This window comes from Nematolebias whitei, chromosome 12, assembly GCF_014905685.2.
Source record: "Nematolebias whitei isolate Nwh7 chromosome 12, NemWhi1, whole genome shotgun sequence".
In the NCBI taxonomy this organism is placed as follows: domain Eukaryota; kingdom Metazoa; phylum Chordata; class Actinopteri; order Cyprinodontiformes; family Rivulidae; genus Nematolebias; species Nematolebias whitei.
The window spans coordinates 21,847,314-21,868,314 of NC_056509.1; positions in this window are offsets into that span (position 1 = coordinate 21,847,314).

The following is a 21,001-nucleotide window of genomic DNA, read 5'->3' on the forward strand; positions in this document are numbered from 1 at the left end:
GGTGGAAGTGGTCTCCAGCTACAAGTACTTGGGTGTACACCTGAATGACAACCTCAGCTGGAGCAACAACACCACCAGCCTGATCAAGAAAGCTCATCAGAGACTCTACTTCCTCAGGAGGCTGAGACGAGCTGGTCTGGGAAGCTCAGTCCTCACCTCCTTCTACAGGTGTGCAGTGGAGAGCATCCTGTGCTCCAGCATCAACGTGTGGCATGGAGGCTGCACAGCTGCAGAAAGAAAAGCTTTGCAGAGAGTGGTGAAGGCTGCACAGAAGTCTGTTGGAGTCAGCCTCCCCACCATCACAGACATATACATCTCCAGATGAAGGAAGAGGGCCACCTGTATCATGAAGGACCCCACTCACCCAGCACACACAGTTTTTGCCCCGCTCTCCTCAGGCAGAAGGTTGTGGAGCATTAAGTGTAGAACCACTAGACTGAGAAACAGATTCTACCCTGAATCTGTTAGACTCATGAATCTCTAACCAGGAAAGTCACTGTGAAAAAAATCTATTTAATTCCACTTGATTGTTGATATGTGCTGCTGATTTCATGCTACTGATTTATTTCACGCTGCTGTGCTCATTTGTACTCATCTGCTCACACAGACTCATGTTCGTGCTGCTGTTGTTCGGCATTTTGTTTTTGTACTACTAGTGCTTAGCATATTCTTAGTTTAGCGTATTTCTTAGTTCATTTCTTAGATCATATAATTGTTTTTCTTTTACATTTTTGTTGGATGTAACTGGGACCTGGTGTACACAATTTCATTCCATCACATTTACCACATGTGGTGAAAATACAATAAAGAAACCATGAACATGACCTTGTATTGACCAAATTTAAACGAGCAAAAAAGTGACTTGATTTTACACAAAGACATGACGTGATGGCAAAATGCGTCACAATGAGAATTGTTTTCTAAATTGAGCAATTATTTTAAAATTCTCTATCCCAGAAGCTTCAAAATGATACGTAATTTTGTCAGATTTGATGGTTTATCACCAGGCAACAAGATAGTCTTGTTGACAAGAGTGCACATATGTATTTGCATGAGTTTTATTTTTTGTCTGGAGTGATGTCTTTGGGAATTTGGACTCCTGGCAGGGACCAGTGCAGACATGTTCTTGTTTTTAGTTTTCTACATTCACCTTAGAATCTAGCTGTTTTCTGTTACTTTTCTTATTTTTAAGCCTTCCTATTTGTAAAATAAATAAATAAATAAATAAAATTTGTATGACTTTTTATAACTGTTTATTGTTGTCATCATTCTTTGTTGAAATCAGGTCTCTCTTGTAAATGAGTCCTTGAGGCTCAATGGGATTTACCTGTCTAAATAAAGGTTGAATTGAATGAATGAAAAAATTTCAGCCATATGTTTAAACAGTAGAATCCCCAAGCTTTACAATCATTATACAAAACAATGCCCTTTTATGGCAGAGAAAAGTTGTAAATTAAAAAAAAAAGGATTGGAACATTCATCGATCTATTATCTTTACCAGCTTTTTGGATTATGGGGTAACTGGTGCCCATATGGGGCAGCACGGTGGCGCAACTGGTAGAGCTGCTGCCTCTCAGCGAGCAGGTCCCTGGTTCAAACCCCGGTCCGGGGGCCTTTCTGGGTGGAGTTTGCATGTTCTCTCCGTGCATGCGTGGGTTTTCTCCGGGTGCTCCGGTTTCCTCCCACAGCCCAAAAACATGCATGTTAGGCTGATTGGTAACTCTAAAATTGTCCCTAGGTGAGAGTGAGAGAATGAATGGTTGTTTGTCTCGTTTGTTTCTATGTGTCCCTGTGATGGACTTGCGACCCGTCCAGGGTGTACCCCGCCCCTCGCACAGTGATTGCTGGACATGGGCGCCGGCGACCCCCGTGACCCAAAATGGAATAAGCGGGTAAAGATAATGGATGGATGGATGGATGGTGCCCATATCCAGCCGTTACTATGCAAGAGGCAAGGGACACCCTGGACAGGTCTCCAGTCCGTCCCAAGGACACATAGAGACAAACCAGACAACCATTCACTCTCTCACTCTCACCTAGGGACAATTTAGAGTTACCATCCATCCATCCATCCATTATCTTTACCCGCTTATTCCATTTTGGGTCACGGGGGTCGCTGGTGCCCATGTCCAGCAATCACTGTGCGAGGGGCGGGGTACACCCTGGACGGGTCGCAAGTCCATCACAGGGACACATAAAGACAAACGAGACAAACTTCACTCTCTCATTCACACCTAGGGACAATTTAGAGTTACCAATCAGCCTAACATGCATGTTTTTGGTCTGTGGGAGGAAACTGGAGCACCCGGAGAAAACCCACGCATGCACGGAGAGAACATGCAAACTCCACCCAGAGGGCCCCTGGACCGGGGTTTGAACCAAGGACCTACTCGCTGAGAGGCAGCAGCTCTACCAGTTGTGCCACCGTGCTGCCCTTAGAGTTACCAATCAGATTAAAATGAATGTTTTTGGTTTGTGGGAGGAAACCAAAGTACCTGGAGAAAACCCACGCATGCACAGAGAGAACATGTAAACTCCACCCATAAAGGTCCCCAGCCAGGATTTGGATCGGCATCCTTCTTGCTGAGAGCCAACAGCTCTACCAACTGAGCCACCATGCCACCCAGGATTGGAACAAAAAAATTTTTTTTCTGTGTTTGAAAACTTTGATGTAAAGGATGATGAAGTATTCATGCTTTTTTTAGTTACTGCTGGGATAGATGGTGTCTTTATGAACTCATGAGTTCATGCAAACATCCATTACAGCTAAAAACTTTCATTTCCGGGTTTTCTTCACTGCAAATGTTCGGGGAGTGGTGGCGCAGAGGTTAGAGAAGATGGGTCTGTGATCTGAAAGTTGCAAGTTCATCTCCCGGTACTATCAACATCAAAATGTGGGTGGGAAAGGTGAAACACCCACACCTGCCTCCACCCTCATTTGCCTCATTCTGGGCCCCTGAGCAAGGCCCTTAACCGCCACCATCTGCTCCCAAAAAAACAGGTCTCTCTTGAAAATGAGTTCTCGTGACTCAATGAGACCACCTGTATAAATAAAGTTAAATTAAAAAATAAATAAATAATGGATTCATTTTGCCAGCACTGGTCACACATTTCAAATACCTTACTGAAGAGTTACTCACCCAGTCGATGTGGTTGACATGAAAAGGTCAAATGATTGTACAGCAGCATTACAATAACAGATCAAATGAATAACAGAGTTGGCAGTGCAGGCACACCGTAGGTCCCATGTCACTACTAACAATTCTTTAGCTGGATGATCTCTTAAAGGTGCAAAAGTTGTTCTTCAACTCTGTTAAGTTTCTTTTTAGTCAAAGTCTGCTGGACTTACAAAAACAACTAAGTCAATATGTTCTTTTATTTCGGTGAACACAAAAATAAGACACCTACGAGCAGAGGGGAACATCACACAACATGCTCGAAAATAAACTGACAACTCAAGAAGAACTGAGGAGCAAATTACCTGCCAAGCTTTTTCTAATTAGTTTATTATAAAACTAAAGTTTCACGACATTGCCAGACACCCAGATTGTTGACGCTTGCAGCGACCCTGGGGTCTGTGCAGATGGGATCATCGTACTTTGTTCTAAGTTCTGTTACACAGAAGTACAGCCTACTGTCAGACAAAAGTCTAAACTTTGTTGAACCATTTGATCAAATTTTTCATTAGGTAAATGGACACAAAAATATAATCGGCATTTCTTTTTTCACAATGCAAATGATTTCACAATCAAATTAACAGTTTTCATCTCTACATGAGCCATTTTTACAAGCCTTGGGAGAATGTGAACATACTAGTTTTTTTTAATACCAATTTGATGCCTGAGAGTGTGACCTCAGAAAGTCAGCAGGCTTAAAACAATCAAGAATCTCTCAGTTCAAGACAACTTATAGAGAGAACAGTTACCGGAATTTCAGAACTATAAACTACTAGTTTTTTCACACGCTTTGAACACTGCATCTTATACAGTGCTGTGGTTAATTGATGTTTTTTTTTTTGATGACCGAACGAGCTCCATGCAGCCAAAACATTTAGCCTCGTCACACAAGGGCGCTCACTTAGCTGCCCAATACACCTCTCTCGGGGGGTGGGTCCTCATGATTCAATGAGACTACCTGTATAAATAAAAGTAAAAAAAAAATCAATTACTGAATAGGGATGGGGCCAATCATATCCAGTATCCGTTTCGGCCTCCGATAGCAGCATAATTTACGTATCGGATTTTTCCGATCCAACTTGCAGAGATCCATGATGCATGTCTCTGTGTCTCCAAGTAAAACATCTCCTTGTGACTCCCTGCCAGCTGCTCTGCACGTTGACTTCAAACTATGGAATGGATTTCCTGAACAGAGACGTGTCTCATGAACCCAGAGTAATAAGACCCGCCTCATATTCAGGAAATCCAGTTCATAGTTTACAGTCAGCTACAACGTGCAGCAGCACTGTGGCTAACAGCTAACCAACTTTTCATCTAAACATGTCCGCTGTGTGGAAGTATTTTACACTAGAACCACCACAAAACAAGACAGCAACGTGCAATGTCTGCAGAGCTATAGTGCCACATTAAACCACAGTAAAGTTAGTTTTACGATGGACATTCGAGCTCCAGGGTTTCAGCGGTGTGTTATTCTTGTTCAGTCCGGAGAAGGCAGTCTGATTTTGGTTAGCTGCGCTCAGTCTGCACGTCTCGGAGGAGGGGCAGACTGAGCGCGGCTGACAGTAATCAGACTGCCTTCTCTGGACTGAACGAGAATAACACATCGCTGAAGCCCCAGAGCTCAAATATTTACCCAGAAGTTGCTAAACTTCATTGTAATTAATGACCAACCGCTTTCAGTTATAGAAAACAAAGAATTTTACAGCTTAATACTTGCATCCAAGATATAGTTTACTCTCCAGGAGATATTTATTAGTACAACAGTAAACAATCATAAAAAAGCATATGAATTGAAAAAATGCAAGAAAATAATATACAGTGTATTTTTAAAAAAATGCAACAAAAACAGCTACATTATAAAACGAAGTAAAATATTAAAAACAGGAACGTCTGTGTTGGTTTATGCCATGAACTTTAAATGGCTTTAAACACCTGCTAATCACTTTAATATACACTTTAAAGATAGGAATAAAAAAAAAAATGTTTTGCGTTAGCAGGATTTAATTCTAACTTTGAAACTTATCCAACATTAATAAAACTTACCTCATGTTGCCTTTTTGGACATGCATGCGTATTTTTGTACAAATTGTACTTGAGAGGAGATTATTACAGCCTCATATAAAATCAATGATGATGATTATATCGGGATCGGCATCAATATCTAGGTATCGGTATCAGATTGGAAGTTTAAAAAATGTGGATCGGTGCATCCCTATTACTGAACAGGTCACAGTGGACCAATAAAACAGGGAAGGGAGGAGAGAATGGGGAGGGTTCTCTCCTGCCCTCCCTGGAGGAGGGGTACAATAAAGTATTTGTAGCCACTCAAAACAAGTGTGAATCGTGCATTAATGTCACACTCAGAGTTCTGTGGGACACTTGGATGACTAGTGACCAGAAATCATTGACTAAAACTAGTCGCATGCAAAGACCAACTTTTGCTCAAGTCCTCCAGTGAATCCTGACAGAGGAGCAGAGTTTAAAAAATCCTCTACAGGAGGATGATGGAGATCATGATCAATGACTTCCTGGTAGGTTATTGTATTTTTTTTTTTTTTTTTTACAAGCTGTGCTATAGGCACTGTTCAGAAAAAAAACATTTACTCTACGTATGTGAGTATGTTACCCGTACACATATAATAAAAAGTTTAAAACATCTTTCTGTGTGAATATCTCATGTTACAACGTGGACAACCATGGCAAAATTATTATTATAGTTTTTTTATTCATTTAGTGGGTGCGGCTTATATTTGGGTGCACTCAATATTCTGGAAATTACGGTACTGGAAGATATTTATAGGTCAGAGATCATGAAGGAAAAGGGTCCCTTCATGCTGCAGAACCTTCAAAAAGATATAAAGCTTTGCCTAACTTTGGTTCATGATTAGGTCTTGGACCATTTCGGGCTTCCCTAACATTGTGCATTCCTAGACTAATAAAAAGCATGTGCAAAATTTGGGCAAAGCATCTGATGCAAAGTGTCTGCACATGGGTGCCACGTGGCACTGAGTCAAACCAAGGACGCTGCAATGAAGATCTGAGTAACCAGAGAGAATAAAGGCTGTCAAATTGGCTCCTGTTGCTTTTGCCATGGATCAGATAGAGAGATAATTAATTTGGGCAGCTGTACAATCAAAGACAAATCCTCACTCCGCACCTCCCACTCGTCAACGAGCAGGTCTGCCGACCACCCTCTCAGCTCCAACTGTCTTTGCTTAATGGAGACAGACAGAGGAATTGTGTTTTGTAGTTTGACCAACCTCTACCCAAGCACCACGTCACTCATTGCTTCTCAACTTTGAAAGGTCATCGCTCCAGAAAACCCAGCCTAACAGCTTTTTTGTTTTAGATCTAAAACTTTCTAGTGTGCTTTCATATGCTCTCAAATGTCTCTGAGGCTGATATTATTGCAGTGGCCTGCTGGTTGATTCATAGTGTGAAAACAGCGGGCGAGAGAAAGAAGAGTGCGCCATATGACAAATACATTAAAATTACATTAAACAGACAGAAACAATGGATGAATCTAAGAAAGATACAACAAAACGTGTGTATTGAATCAAACGCAAAAATGTTTTCAATTGATTAAATGGTGCTTGAAAGTTTGTGAACTCTTTAGAAAATTTTATATATCAAACAGGGTGTCCACTCACACCTGATCATCATCCTATTGACTGAAAACACCTGACTCTAATTTCCCCTTCACATTAACTCCTAATCTTAGAGGTTCACATACTTTTACCACTCACAAATAGTCTGAAAAAAAAAAGGCAAAGTCAAAGTTTCTTTATTTGTCATTCGCACCACACGTGGTACATGTCGTGGAACGAAATTGTGTACACAGGGTCCCAGTTATATCCAGCAAAAGTATCAATTATAAAGAAAAACTGTAATAATATCTAATATATAAACTAAGAAATACGCTAAACTAGGAATACGCTAAGCATTTGTAGTACAAATGTCACAGGTTAAGGAATGCCAGACAAGTATTGAGTTCTAGTTCTATCCAAGTTCAAAGTGTATTAAGTTTATGTGTTTCTCTTTAGGATTTACTCAATCTGTTGCTGGAGTCAATGACCTTTTTGCCCACTGTGTTAACACTGTGGACAAGCAGTGTGTGAGATCAGCACTCAGTTGGCATGCCTTGTGCATGCACAAGCTTATTTCATTACAACCATCTCTGCAGGCGAAGTGGGGCAGAATATTTATTTAGAGATCATCTGTCTACAACGTATTAAGGTCCATAATGCATTAAATATCCAGTAGTGTTTGTGGGGGTTAGAAGACTAGGCATCACAACAGTTGGACTCACTTCACGATATCTCGATAAAATAATGCGTTTATGGGGGATAAACTAAGCCTTTGTAGATTTCCCTTGGTACCGTTTGTTGCTTCTTCTTTTTTTACATGAAAGAAAAATAAGATCAGATGAGTTACATCAAATATTCATGTGCTGCTTGCCTTTTTCCTAGTTTGTTGTAGTTTTGTACTTCACAAATCTGTATTTTGGTAACTATAGGAGAAGCAAATGTGCAAGTGGCATCAGTTTGCTTCTCTGTGGAGTACGCTGTGTATATGGGGTACCCTCCAGGGGTGGACATTGGATCTTTAAGCTTCTTTGGCTGGAGATAACCCTGAGTAGATTAGTTGGGAGTTGGGGTAAAGGCCAGTTTCACCCTCTGTCCTGCTTGTGTGCCTGTTTATTTACTCAAAATCTGAATCAGACCCACTAAATCCCTGCTTCAATCCCAAACTACAATGTCAAAAGTGACATTTAGATTTCCCCACCCCATGAGGGCAAACTAATACATGAGCATGCAAAGCCAGATTTATGTACACAAACACACCAAGGCTAGTATAAACAAACAAACAAAAATAGCTTTTATTGTGGACATGGAAGATGCCATGTTTTCATTGAAAAATTAAGATAAAAGTAATTTTTATGCTTATTAAGTTTTTTTTGTTTGTTTTTTGTCAGTGAATGTTGCTAATAAACATCAGCCAAGGCTAACAGCAGAAACACTTTGTTGGCATGAAGGTTTGCGACTGTCCTTGTGTCAAACTGGCTTACTAGAATGTATTAAAATAAAAACTGGATCAAGCAAATATGAAACATTGAATGATAAAGTCTATTTTGGCTTCTTACTTCATTTAAGGTCATTTCAGCTTTTTGGCAGATGATTTGATTCTGTTGGTATATTCAAGCCATGACCTCCTGCAAGCCCTGGAGTAGGAACCAACCAAGTATAAAGCAGCCAATATGTGAGTCAGCTCCTGTAAGTCTGAGGGGAGGGTTTTCAACCAGGAAAAGGTAGAATGCTATTTATAGGTTGGGGGGTGAATTGTTGCTGCAGATGATTTTAAATATTTTAGATTCTTGTATGTGAATGATTGCAAAATGGAGCAAAAGATGAACCACAAACTGAGGTTTCATCAACAGTAATGAGTGCATTGCACTAGTCCATGGTGGTAAAGACAAACTTGAGTCAGAAAGAAAAGTCCACCATTTAATGGTCCTTTTTTTTAAGCCTCATCAATGGTTACCAGGTATGGATCATGACTGAAAGAATAAGAACTGAAATAAAAGCTTCTGAAATGAGCTTCTGAGACAGGGTTTGGTCTTGGAGAGGAGGTGAGGAGCTCCATTATCCCATGGGAGTTGAAGAGTCCACTGGGACGGTTCAGATTATTAAGATGCTTCTTGGACACCTTTCTAAAGGTTTTTCAGGCAGATCTTGCTGAAAGGACATTTTATAGCAGACTCCGACATTGTTGGAGGAATCAAATATTCCTTTTGGTCTGGTAACGATTTGGGGCTCCCCAAGAGGAGTTAAAAGTGTCACTAGGAAAAGGGATGTTTGGATTTCTCCGATTAACATATGGTATATTATAACTAGACGCAGAAACATAATGCAAAAGTTAAAGCCAAAGCTATTTGAGTGCCTCCTAGTAACTAGTTAGGCAAGCCCCTGTAACTTGGAAATTTGAAAAAACAAATAACTTGAAAATGTAAATTACACCAGTGGCAGACTTTTCACAGCTAAATGAAATTATGCACAATATTTTAATTGGCCTGTTCTTTTCGTGCACGTGTGGGTTTTCTCCGGGTACTCTGGTTTCCTCCCAAACCAGCCACTAGGGAGCACAAGCCAGAGTATCTCTTGTGCTAGTCCCAAGCCTGGGTAAATGGTTAGGATTGTGTCAGTAAGGGCATTCAACATAAAATACTTTTGCCAAAACTATAATGCAAGTTCATCAAAGCAAAACCATACTGGATCGGTCGAGGCCTGGGTTAACAACAAACACCACCGGTGCTGTTGACAAACAGGGTGCCAGTGGAAGTTGTGCTATTCTTGGTTGAAGACCACGAGGAGGGAAACGTGTCAGGAGACAGAGGTAGAAGAGGAAAGTCAAGAATGTAGGACTGAGGGTAGGAACACTAAATGTGGGGAAAATGATAAGCAAAGGTAGAGAGCTAGCTGACATGATGCAGGTAATGAAGGTGGATGTTTTATGTGTCCAGGAGACCAAGTGGAAGGGCAGCAAGAATCACAGCATTGGAGCAGGGTTCAAACTGTTTTAGCATGGTGTGGATAGAAAGATAAATGGAGTAGGGGTGGTCCTGAAGGAGGAGTTGGCAAAGAATGTAGTGGAGGTGAAAAGAGTGTCAGATAGTCAGATAGGATGATGTGTCTGAAGGTAGAAGTAGAAGGTCTGATGCTAAATGTTGTCAGTGGTTATGCTCCACAAGTTGGATGTGATATGGAGGAGAAAGATACATTTTGGAAGGAGCTGGATGAAGTGTTGGGGAGCACTCCTAGGGAGGAGAGAGTGGTGATTGGAACAGACCTGAATGGGCGTGTTGGTTAAGGAAACAAAGGAGATGAGGAAGTGATGGGTTGGTTTGTTGTCAAGGAAAGTACCTAGGAAGGACAGATGGTGGTGGATTTTGCCAAAAGAATGGAAATGGCTGTAGTCAACACATTTCCAAAAGAGGGAGGAACAAAAAGTGACCTATAAGTGTGGAGGAAGGAGTACACAGGTTGACTACATTCATTGCAAAAGAGGAAACCTGAGGGACATTGGAGACTGTAAGGTTGTGGCAGGGGAGAGTGTGGCCAGACAGCATCAAGTGGTTGCGTGTAGAAGGACTGCTGATGTGAAGAAGAGAAAAAAGAGTAAAATCAGAGAAGAAGACCAAATGGTGGAAGCTGAGAAAAGAAGAATGTTGTGAAAAATCCGGAGAGGAGCTATTAAAGGCTCTGGGTGGTAAGAAGGAGCTTCCAAATGACTGAGCTACTACAGCAACAGTAATTAGAGAGACAGGTAGGAAGGTACTTGGTGTGTCATCTGGACAGAGAATGGATGATAAGGAAACCTGGTGATGGAATTGTGAAGTGCAGGACACCGTTCAAAGAAAAAGGTTAGCCAAGAAGAATATGACAGTAAAAGGACCAAAGAGATGAGACAGGAATATAAGGAGATGTGACGTAGAACAAAGAGGGAGGTAGTTAAGGCAAAGTGGAAGACATATGATGAGTTGTATGGGAGGCTGGACACTACAGAGGGTGAGAAGGACTTGTACCGATTGGCGAGACAGAGGGATCAGGCTGGAAAGGATGTGTAACAGGTTAGGCTTGTTAAAGATAGGAAATGTAATGTTCTAGCAAGTGAGGAGAGTGTGATGGGAAGATGGAAGGAGTACTTTGAAGAGCTAATGAATGAAGAGAATGAAAGAGAAAGAAGAGTAGAGGTCATAGAAACTGTGGACCAGGAAGTGGGAAAGATTAGTGAGGGTGAAGTCCTGAATGCTCTCAAAAGAATGAAGAAGGGGAAGGCAGAAGGACTTGATGCCATGCCAGTGGAGGTTTGGAAATGTCTTGGAGAGATGACAGTGAGGTTTTTGACTCACATATTCAATGGCATATTTGAGGGTGAGAAAATGCCAGAGAAATGGAGAAGAAGTGTGCTGGTGCCCAATTTTAGGAACAAAGATGCTGTACAGATTTGTAGCAACTACAGGGGCATTAAGTTGATGAGCCACATGAAGAAGATCTGGGAGAGAGTTGTGGAAGTTAGACTTAGACGAGAGGTGACTATTTGTAAGAAGCAGTATGGTTTCATGCCAAGAAAGAACACCACAGATGCTATCTTTGCTTTGAGGATGCTGATGGAGAAGTACAGAGAGGGGGAGAAAGAAATCCATTGTGGCTTTGTGGATTTAGAAAAAAAGCATTTGACAGGGTACCAAGAGAGGAGGTGGGGTTATTGCATGAGGAAATCTGGAGTGGCAGAGAAGTATGTTAGACTGGTACAGGACATGTATGAGGACAGCAGGGCAGTGGTGAGATGTGGTGTAGGGGTGACAGATGGCTTCAATGTGGAGGTGGGATTGCATCAAGGAGCAGCTCTGAGCCCCTTCTTGTTTGCTCTGGTGATGGACCAACTAACAGATGAAGTCAGGTAGGAATCCCCGTGGACTTTGATGTTTGCAGATGACGTGATCTGTGGTGAGAACAGGGAACAGGTAGAAGATAACTTGGAGAGGTGGAGGTATGCACTTGAAAGAAGAGGAATGCAAGTCATCTGTATTAAGACAAAGTAGGTACATGCGTGAGAATGAGAAGGAGGCCGGTGGAGCAGTGAGGCTACAAGGAGCAGAACTTCAAGTACTTGGGGTCCACTATACAAGGATATGGGGAGTGTGGTAAAAAGGTGAAAAAGAGTGTCCAGGGAGGATGGAATGGATGGAGAAAAGTTTAAATAAATAAATAATAAATAAAGTGCTATGTGTTGTTGTCATTGTATGTTCCCATATAAAGACAAAATTGGCTCTCTGCATTTAAACCATTGCACCTGGGATACACCCAAGTAGAGCAGTGGGCAGCTATGTAAGCGCCCGGGGAGCAATTCAAGATTGGGTGTCCTGCTCAGAGACACCACGAGATGTGCAATTACCGGGGATCGAACTTAGAACCTTTGGGTCTCGAGTCGGCTGCCCTGCCCCTACACCAGGAGTGATTTGCAACAAAAAGGTGTCAGCAAAGGCCAAAGGAAAAGTGTACAAGACAGTTGTGAGACCAGCTATGTTGTATGGTCTGGAGACAGTGGGATTGACAAAAAGACAGGAGAAAGAACTGGAAGTAGCAGAAATTAATATGTTGAGGTTCTCCTTAGGTTTTACGAGGATGGATAAGATTAGGAATGCGATCATCAGAGGTACAGCACAGGTTGAACAACTAGGAGATAAAGCTAGAAAGGCCAGACTGAGATGGTTTGGACATGTCCAGAGGGGGGACAGTGGGTAAATTGGTAGGAGGACATTAGAAATGCATCTGCCAGGGAAAAGACAAAGAGGAGATATATGGATGCAGTTAAAGAGGACATGGAGATACAGTAGTTGGGAGTGAGGAAAGAGGATACAGATGATAGAGTGAGATGGAGGAGGATGACTCACTGTGGTGACTCCTGAAGAGGGAAATGCCAATAGAAGAAGAAGCAGAAGACTCCTATTGCCTCCTATAGACCAAAATCACGCATGTAAATGGATTTCACTTTTATATTGCTTTTCTATTTTATCAAGATACTCAAAGCACTTTACACTAATCTGTGCCCTCATTTACACAATCATACAGCACTCTACTATATCTATATATGAATATTTTAGGAGCTCTGTATGAAAAGAATTGTGTGCAAAATAATTATACAAAGAGAAATGTTGTTGACCAACCATGGATGACGAAAGGGTTGAGAAATGCTTGTAAAAAAAAGAATTATTTGTATACATGTTTCTTGAAATTGAGAACACAAGAGGCCGAAGAGAAATATAAGAAGTATAAAAATAAATTAGTAGCGATTATAAGGAAACACAAGAAGGAATATTATAGTGATTTATTAAATAAAAGTAATGGTGATATGAAAGCAACATGGCGAGTAATAAATAGTGTTCTGAAAAGTCATAAAGCAAAAACAGGTATTTCACAATATTTTTTGAAGGATGATGATGAAATCCATGATGAAAATGAAATTGTAAATGGATTTAATCATTATTTTGTGAACGTTGGATCAAGCCTTGCAGCTAAAATACCAAAAGTAGACAATAATGTGAACCATTCAGTTATAAGTTGTGACAAAAGTATTTTTCTTAATGGAACTGACAAAGAAGAAATAATGAATGTAGTAAAAAATCTTACAGATAAGAGATCAAAAGACTGGGTGGACATGGATATGATGTTTGTAAAGGACATAATGAGTTATGTTATCGAGACGTTTACATATATTTGTAATTTATCATTTTCAAAAGGAATATTTCCAGACAATATGAAAGTAGCTAAGGTATTTCCTCTCTTTAAAAATGGTGATAAATGTGTGTTCAATAATTATAGACCAATATCCTTATTACCACAGTTCTCAAAAATTCTAGAAAAACTATTTGTGACCAGATTAGATAAATTTATTACTAAACAAAACATTCTAAGTAGCAGTCAGTATGGGTTTAGAGCAAAAAACTCTACATCAATGGCTCTCATGGAATTAATAGAACAAATAACTACTGCTGTCGATCAAAAACAATATTGTGTTAGTATTTTTGTTGATTTAAAAAAGCATTCAATACTATTGATCACACTGTTCTCCTTGAAAAATTAAATAAATATGGTATAAGAGGACCAGCATTACACTGGGTATCTAGCTATTTGAAAGATAGGAAACAGTTTGTACAAAAGGCGTAAAATCTGACCTCTGCAATATCACTTGTGGAGTTCCTCAAGGCTCTGTACTTGGACCAAAGTTATTTATTTTATATGTGAATGATTTAATGAATGGGGAGTGGTGGCGCAGAGGTTAGAGAGGTGTGCTTGTGATTCGAAGATCGCCGGTTCACGCCCCGGCCCCGACAACATCAAAAATTGTGGGTGGGGTAGGTGAAACACCCACACTTGCCCCCACCCTCATTCGCCCCACTCTGGGCCCATGAGCAAGGTCCTTAACCCCCACCATCTGCTCCCTAAACAGGTCTCTCTTGAAAAGGAGTTCTCGTGGCTCAATGAGACTAACCTGGATAAATAAAGGCTAAATGAAATGAATGTATCAGGACTCCTCAAATGTGTCCTTTTTGCAGATGACACCACGTTTTTTTGTTTGGGTAAAGATGTAAAACGGATGTTGGAATTGATGAAGACAGAATTTGATAAAATACAAACTTGGTTTAAACTTAATAAATTATCATTAAATTTAGATAAAACTAAATACATGATATTTAGTAACAAAAAGAAAACTGTTGATGATCAATTTAAAATTGAGGGTGTTGAGATTTTTGTAGAGTTAATGAGATGAAATTTTTGGTTGTAATCATTGATGAACAACTAACATGGAAAAAATCACATAAATTCTGTAAGAATAAAAATAGCTAAATCTATTGCAGTACTATACAAAGTCAGGGAATTATTAAATGATAAAGCTCTTTACATGTTGTATAACACAATCATTGTTCCACATTTAATCTATTGCATTGATGTTTGGGGGAAAGCATGTAAAATATTTACGAAACCTATTTTTATTTTACAGAAAAGAGCTGTAAGAATTATCACCAGAAAGCATTACAGTCACCCATCAAGCACATTATTTTATCAACTGAAGTTATTGAAGTTCCCTGATTTGGTAGATTACAGTATTTTATCAGTTATGTATAGGGCTCAAAATAACACATTACCATTAAATATCCAAATAAATTTTGTTAAAAGACAAAGTTGTTGTAATCTTAAGGGGATAGAGATATTTGTCAAAACAAAATTCAGAACTAGTCTGAAGGGAAGGTCTACCTCAATCCAAGGAACTGGATTGTGGAATGGTCTAGAGAGTGATGTGAAAAATGCCAAGTCAATGTGTACATTTAAGAAAAAGATCAAAGCTGAATTGTTAAAAAAAAATATATGAAGTAGCTTAGTGTATGTTTTGTGTTAGAATTAGAAAAATTAGAAAGAGTTATTCTCCTTGGTTCAAACCCCGGTCCAGGGGCCTTTCTGGGTGGAGTTTGCATGTTCTCTCCGTGCATGCGTGGGTTTTCTCCGGGTGCTCCAGTTTCCTCCCACAGACCAAAAACATGCATGTTAGACTGATTGGTAACTCTAAATTGTCCCTAGGTGTGAGTGAGAGAGTGAATGGTTGTTTGTCTCGTTTGTCTCTATGTGGCCCTGTGATGGACTTGCGACCCGTCCAGGGTGTACCCCGCCCCTCGCACAGTGATTGCTGGACATGGGCATCAGCGACCCCCGTGACCCAAAATGGAATAAGCGGGTAAAGATAATGGATGGATGGATGGATGGAGAAAGAGTTATTCATTTTGTTCAGTTACTTGAAAATTATTATGATTGAAATAATTGTTTGAAAAAAGGGGCAGATATAATAAGATTTTTTCTTCTTTCTGCTGCCTTTCATTTTAAATCTCTTGTATCTTTTTTATATTGTTATGGAATTGTTTTGCACTTTTTTTTAAATGAATAAACTTTATACCATACCATACAAAGAATAATCAGAGCTTCATCACATTCATACACTGATGATGGGACACACATCGGTGGCTATGAGGGGTTCAGTGTCTGGCCCAGGGACACTTTGGCATGTGACTGCTGGTGGAATCGAACCCCCAATTCTTGCATTGAAGGACGACTGCTCTAACTGCTCAGCCACAGTTGCATGTTGGGCATGTTGGGAAGTGGCGGCGTGGAGGTTAGAGAAGATGGACCTGTGATCGAAAAGTCACAGGTTCAACTCCCGGTACCATCAACATCAAAATGTGGGTGGAAAATGTGAAACACCCACAACTGCCTCCACCCCCATTTGCCCTACCATGGGCCCGTTAGCAAGGTCCTTACCCCCCCCCCCCCCCCATCAATTTCTCCCAAAAAAGGTCTCTCTTGAAAATGAGTTCTCGTGACTCAATGATACTACCTGTAAAAATAAAGAGTAAATGAAAAAAAGAAAAGAAAAAGAAAATGTTAGGCTAATTGGTAACTCTAAATCGTCACTAGGTGTGAGTGAGAGAGTGTATGGCTGTTTGTCTCATTGTCTCTGTGTTTCTGTGGTGGACTAGGCAAGAAGTAGGTAAAGATAATGGATGGATGCATGAAATATTGCAACCTTTAAAAAAGTATCTAAACATTTTCTCTGCTTGTTTAGAATTTTTTTTCTATTTAGAGTGCAGACCTGAGTGCAGATTGAACACAGTTACCAAGCTCGTATAACTACACGAAACAGAACTACCGTTTAATGTTATTAGCATCAGTAGGTGTTTAAAGTAGCTTACTAAACCCACACATCCTTAAAATAGAACAATCAGTTTGCCACAATTTTTTCTACAAAGTCAGAAATAATTTAAGAATCTGACATAAGATGTGTCAAATTATACTTGAAAAACGAGTTTACACCTGCAAACAAAATCAAGAATAATTCTTCATACACCTTAATTTCCAGACTTTAAGGCATGCTGCTGCAAATCTGAATGAAAGCTCAGGCATGTTCCATTTACATCTGGTCATTTAATGGATGCTTTTTATCCAAAGGAATTCACAAATGATGAAAAACATTAGTTTGAGAGCAAAAAAGCTCTTTGATCTTTTAAAGATCTTTGAAAGTGTTTTAGCTGCATTTTTTAAGAAGAAAAACAGTGCAAGAAGAACAAATTTAAATGCAAAGCCACTGAAAGGCAGGTGTGGTAAATTGGTGAAGTATTAAGAGATGAGGTTTTCCTGGAAATGATGGGTGTTCAAAAAAACTGTACAGGTAGGTGAGATGCCCCTGCACAGAATGCATTGGAAAATGTATGCTAACAGCAAATGATGATCTGGACCCAGACTGCCTTTTGCAAAGGGCTAACATCACAAACTCCAATGCCACGTGTAAGGCAAAACATCAGTGAATGTGTCCATGGTCGTCTAATAGCTAGCTATTCCATGATACAGTCCATAAAAGCTCTGACACAACTTGTTTCACACTATTAGACCCTTTCTGCAAGTCCACAAAACTGTATGAGAAACTTGCTTTTTGTTCATATGGCACATTCACATCAGATTAAGACCTCCATGAGCTACATGACTTATTAGAAGGAGGCTGGATAGTGTCAAATTTAGAAAACATCCCTCAGTGTGAAAGCAATCATGCCACTGCTACCACCACCCAGAACCCTAATATACTGCCACCATGATGATAACCCATCATGATCTCACTATGGATCATGATCAAAACCACCCTGAACCTTTAGTATCACATTTCTTTACATTTTAATAAGGGGGGTTCACAATGTTTTTAGTGCATGCCTACAATAATTGCCAAATTTTTGCAAAGACGTTTGCTACTCCTCCACATCAAAAGGAGCCAGTTAAAGTGGTTTAGGCATTTGTTAAGGATGCTTCTTGGGTGCCTCCCTTGGCAGGTGCTTTAGGTATGTCTGATTGGTAGGAGACCCCGGGGAAGACCCAGGACACGCTGGAGCGACAATGTCTCTCAGTTGGCCTGAGAACACCTTGGGGTCCTCCCAGAAGAGCTGGAAGAGGAGGCTGTGGAAAGAGATGTCTGGGTCTTCCTGTTCAAGCTGCTGCCCCCAAGACCAGACTTCAGATCAAGCAGAAGATAATGGATGGATGGATGGATGGATGGATGGATGGATGGATGGATGGATGAATGAATGGACTTTGCAAGGACCATTTATTTTCAGGCTGATTTTTTCATCATAGCGGGGTTCACATCCATCACCTTCTGGCCTTATGAGATACAGAAACTCTTCTCCTCTGCCTTAATAAAACTAAACTGTGTAGCTGCACAGCATCAGACATATTTACTGTATATGAAAATGGAAATAGAGTGAAGTGGGCAAACTGTGCATCGTGGGCAGGTAACTGTTTTATCTCACTGGTTCACAAAATCTTTTCAAATATGTTTATTCTGTGGCAACACTCTTCTCCATACTGAAGACAACACACAGACATGCCATGAGAAATAAATCCCTAGCAGCCTCTTTTTGCTTCACCAGCTCATAATTAAATCAACAGCTGATGAGCAGAAGATCCCTGTTGTCATAGAGATTGTGTTTCCAACAGTTGTGTTTACAAAGAATTGATGCAATGTGACAGACTATGCAATCTACACATTTCTTGTAGACCTTTCTTGAATTCATCAGTTGCACATTTGTCATCTACAGACCTGTATTGTTGCAGACATTTGCTTCATTGGTTTACTGATTATTTGGACCATAAATCATTGTGTTTAGCTTAATAGATCAAGGCCTACTCGACTACAGACCAATTTTTTTTCCCCAACTGAAATTTCCAACACTTAAACTTATCCACCTTATTCCTGGGGTCTCTAATGTATAAAAGCTTATGGGTACAACTTCCTGTCAGACACCGGAAGTAGCAGTAAGCATTGGCTAAGCATGGTAGCGGAGCATGGACCACCATTTATTTGAAAGTAATTTGCATTCAGTTTAGCAGATAAAATGCTGTTTTTGTTTTCTTCACATTTATTTAATAACCATAAAGTTTACTATAATAGCCTTGTATAGTTTTGTTGTGTTTGTGGCTGCATGAACAACCAGATCAAACTAAATCAGTGGCTACAACAACAGAGTTTTGAACACGGACCCTAAACAAAAAAGAGAGTTCCTGTGAAAAGCTGTATACTTTCCATCTCCTACCTACAGATAAGGAATTAAGAAGAATGTGGCTGAAAAATGTGAACTTGAAGAGACCACCCAAAACTCTGTATGTGAGCTCATTTCACTTTGTTGACAAACGGCCGACTGAGGAAAACCAGCATCCTACTTGGTGGCCAGGCTACGATAAACCACAGGAGAAGAGAAGCCAGATCCTGAAAAAGATTGAAAACAGCGTGACAAGAACATCAGGTATGATTTCAAGTGTATGGAGGGCACAGCTTTATAGTATTTGTTTGTCTTCAGTATTACGATTTTCTCTGCAATTAACCCATGCTTGGTGATGGAGGACTTTGGCTGGGCTCCATGTCTGCTTTAAGATAAATAAGATTGTGTCCCACCTCTTTTAACAAAACATGACCGACCTTATTACTGTGTAGATACTGATACACCTCAGAGCTTTTCAGGTTGTTCATCACTTCACTGTTGGAAGAACCGAGTCAGTGAAGCAGCTAAATATGCTGATATAAGTAGCTAAATATGCTAGTAGATGTATAATCTGCAGCCACTTCTTCAGCTTGTCCTCCATCCCTCGTCCTCAGCAGGCAGCAGTATGATTATATTGTCCTGTTTGAACTTTGACAGGTGGTGCTCCTACATGTTTAAATTAAATCCACAATGATCAGATAAACTACATTAGTTTGTACTGTTCACACATAAACAAATGGCAGTTCTAGTCCGTGCTAAAAGTCACGCCCATAATTCATGCAAGGCAGCATGGGGGCTAGGAATAAGGTGGATACATTTGGTAAAACATTCAAATAAAATAGGGAAGTTGGAATTTTTGCTGACACTTCACATATAACTGTATACTAACCCACTACTGTAAAAATAATAAAATATTCAGATAATTTGACATGCACTGTGTTTCTACTGATATGTACTGATTTTAGAAAAACAGTCACATGCTGATTGAGCTGCTCTGTTTTCCTTTTATGTGGTTTGGATGTCACTGAACTTACAGTTGTCAGGAATTACATTTCTTTTTCTGTTTGTCTCCCCATTCCGAGTGAAAGGGGGAATTGGAAATACTCTCTGTCCGTCAGTCAATCCGTGCGTGTTGTGAGTGTGATAAAAAAAAAAAGTGAGGTATTCACATCCATTTTGGTGCGTGGCTGCATTTGGATGTAAGAACTATCAAACATTGCGTTGCCATGTCAAAATCCAAGATGATGCTGCCTTAAATGTGTTTTAAGCATGATAACTCAAACAAGTTGTACGCTGATGCCCCGGTGCTGAAAATTTTGAATAGAGAGTGTTTGTAGTTTTCGAGATTAGTGTTTTTCTGGCCTGGAACTGAACAGGGAATGCAAGTAAACTTTAATGTTTTTGATGCAAGATATTCAAGTGGGTAGGAGTTACACTGGAGAAGAATATAGGTAGTTTTTTTCTCTTGTCACAGGCAGTGAAGAGTGATGGATCTGGCGACTGGAGGAAACAATTTTATCCACCACCAGGTGCAATGGAGAAGCCGGAGGGTGGTAAACAGTGGCCTTCACCACAATCGATTAATCTTTGGCCAACCCAATCATTTGAGGAAACTATACTTTTAAGCAATATAAAAACTAGAAAGCATAGTTTCCACAAATGACTGGGGAAGCTGGTTTACATAAATGTATGGTAGAGGCCACCTTGGATTTTGACGTTTAGTCCAATTTTTGATAGTGGACTGTCTTAAGCTTAGATGCAGCGACACACTACAATGTTAAACAGCGCATTGCTTATTATTCAAATGATCCAGCTCACTGTTTACATACCGTACATATATGGTGGCAGACATCTTGGATTTTTATGTGGCAACCCAATTTTCAAAAACAATCTTTTTTTTATGCCTAGATGTAACCACACACACACACAAAAAAAAAATTTAGGCCAATATATATATATATATATATATATATATATATATATATATATAGTGGTGGCCATCTTGGATTTTGACTGGGCAACCCAGTTTTTGAAAAGAACCATTCTATTGGCTAGATACAGCCTCACACCAAAATGGAACTTTGTTGCTTTGAACCACTTTAGCTGTGGCTGCCTGCCTGGGAGGAGTCGACGGGGACAGGACGGCCCCCAGAAACCATCTTAGCTCCAGCAAACTGGTTGGTCCACTTAAGGA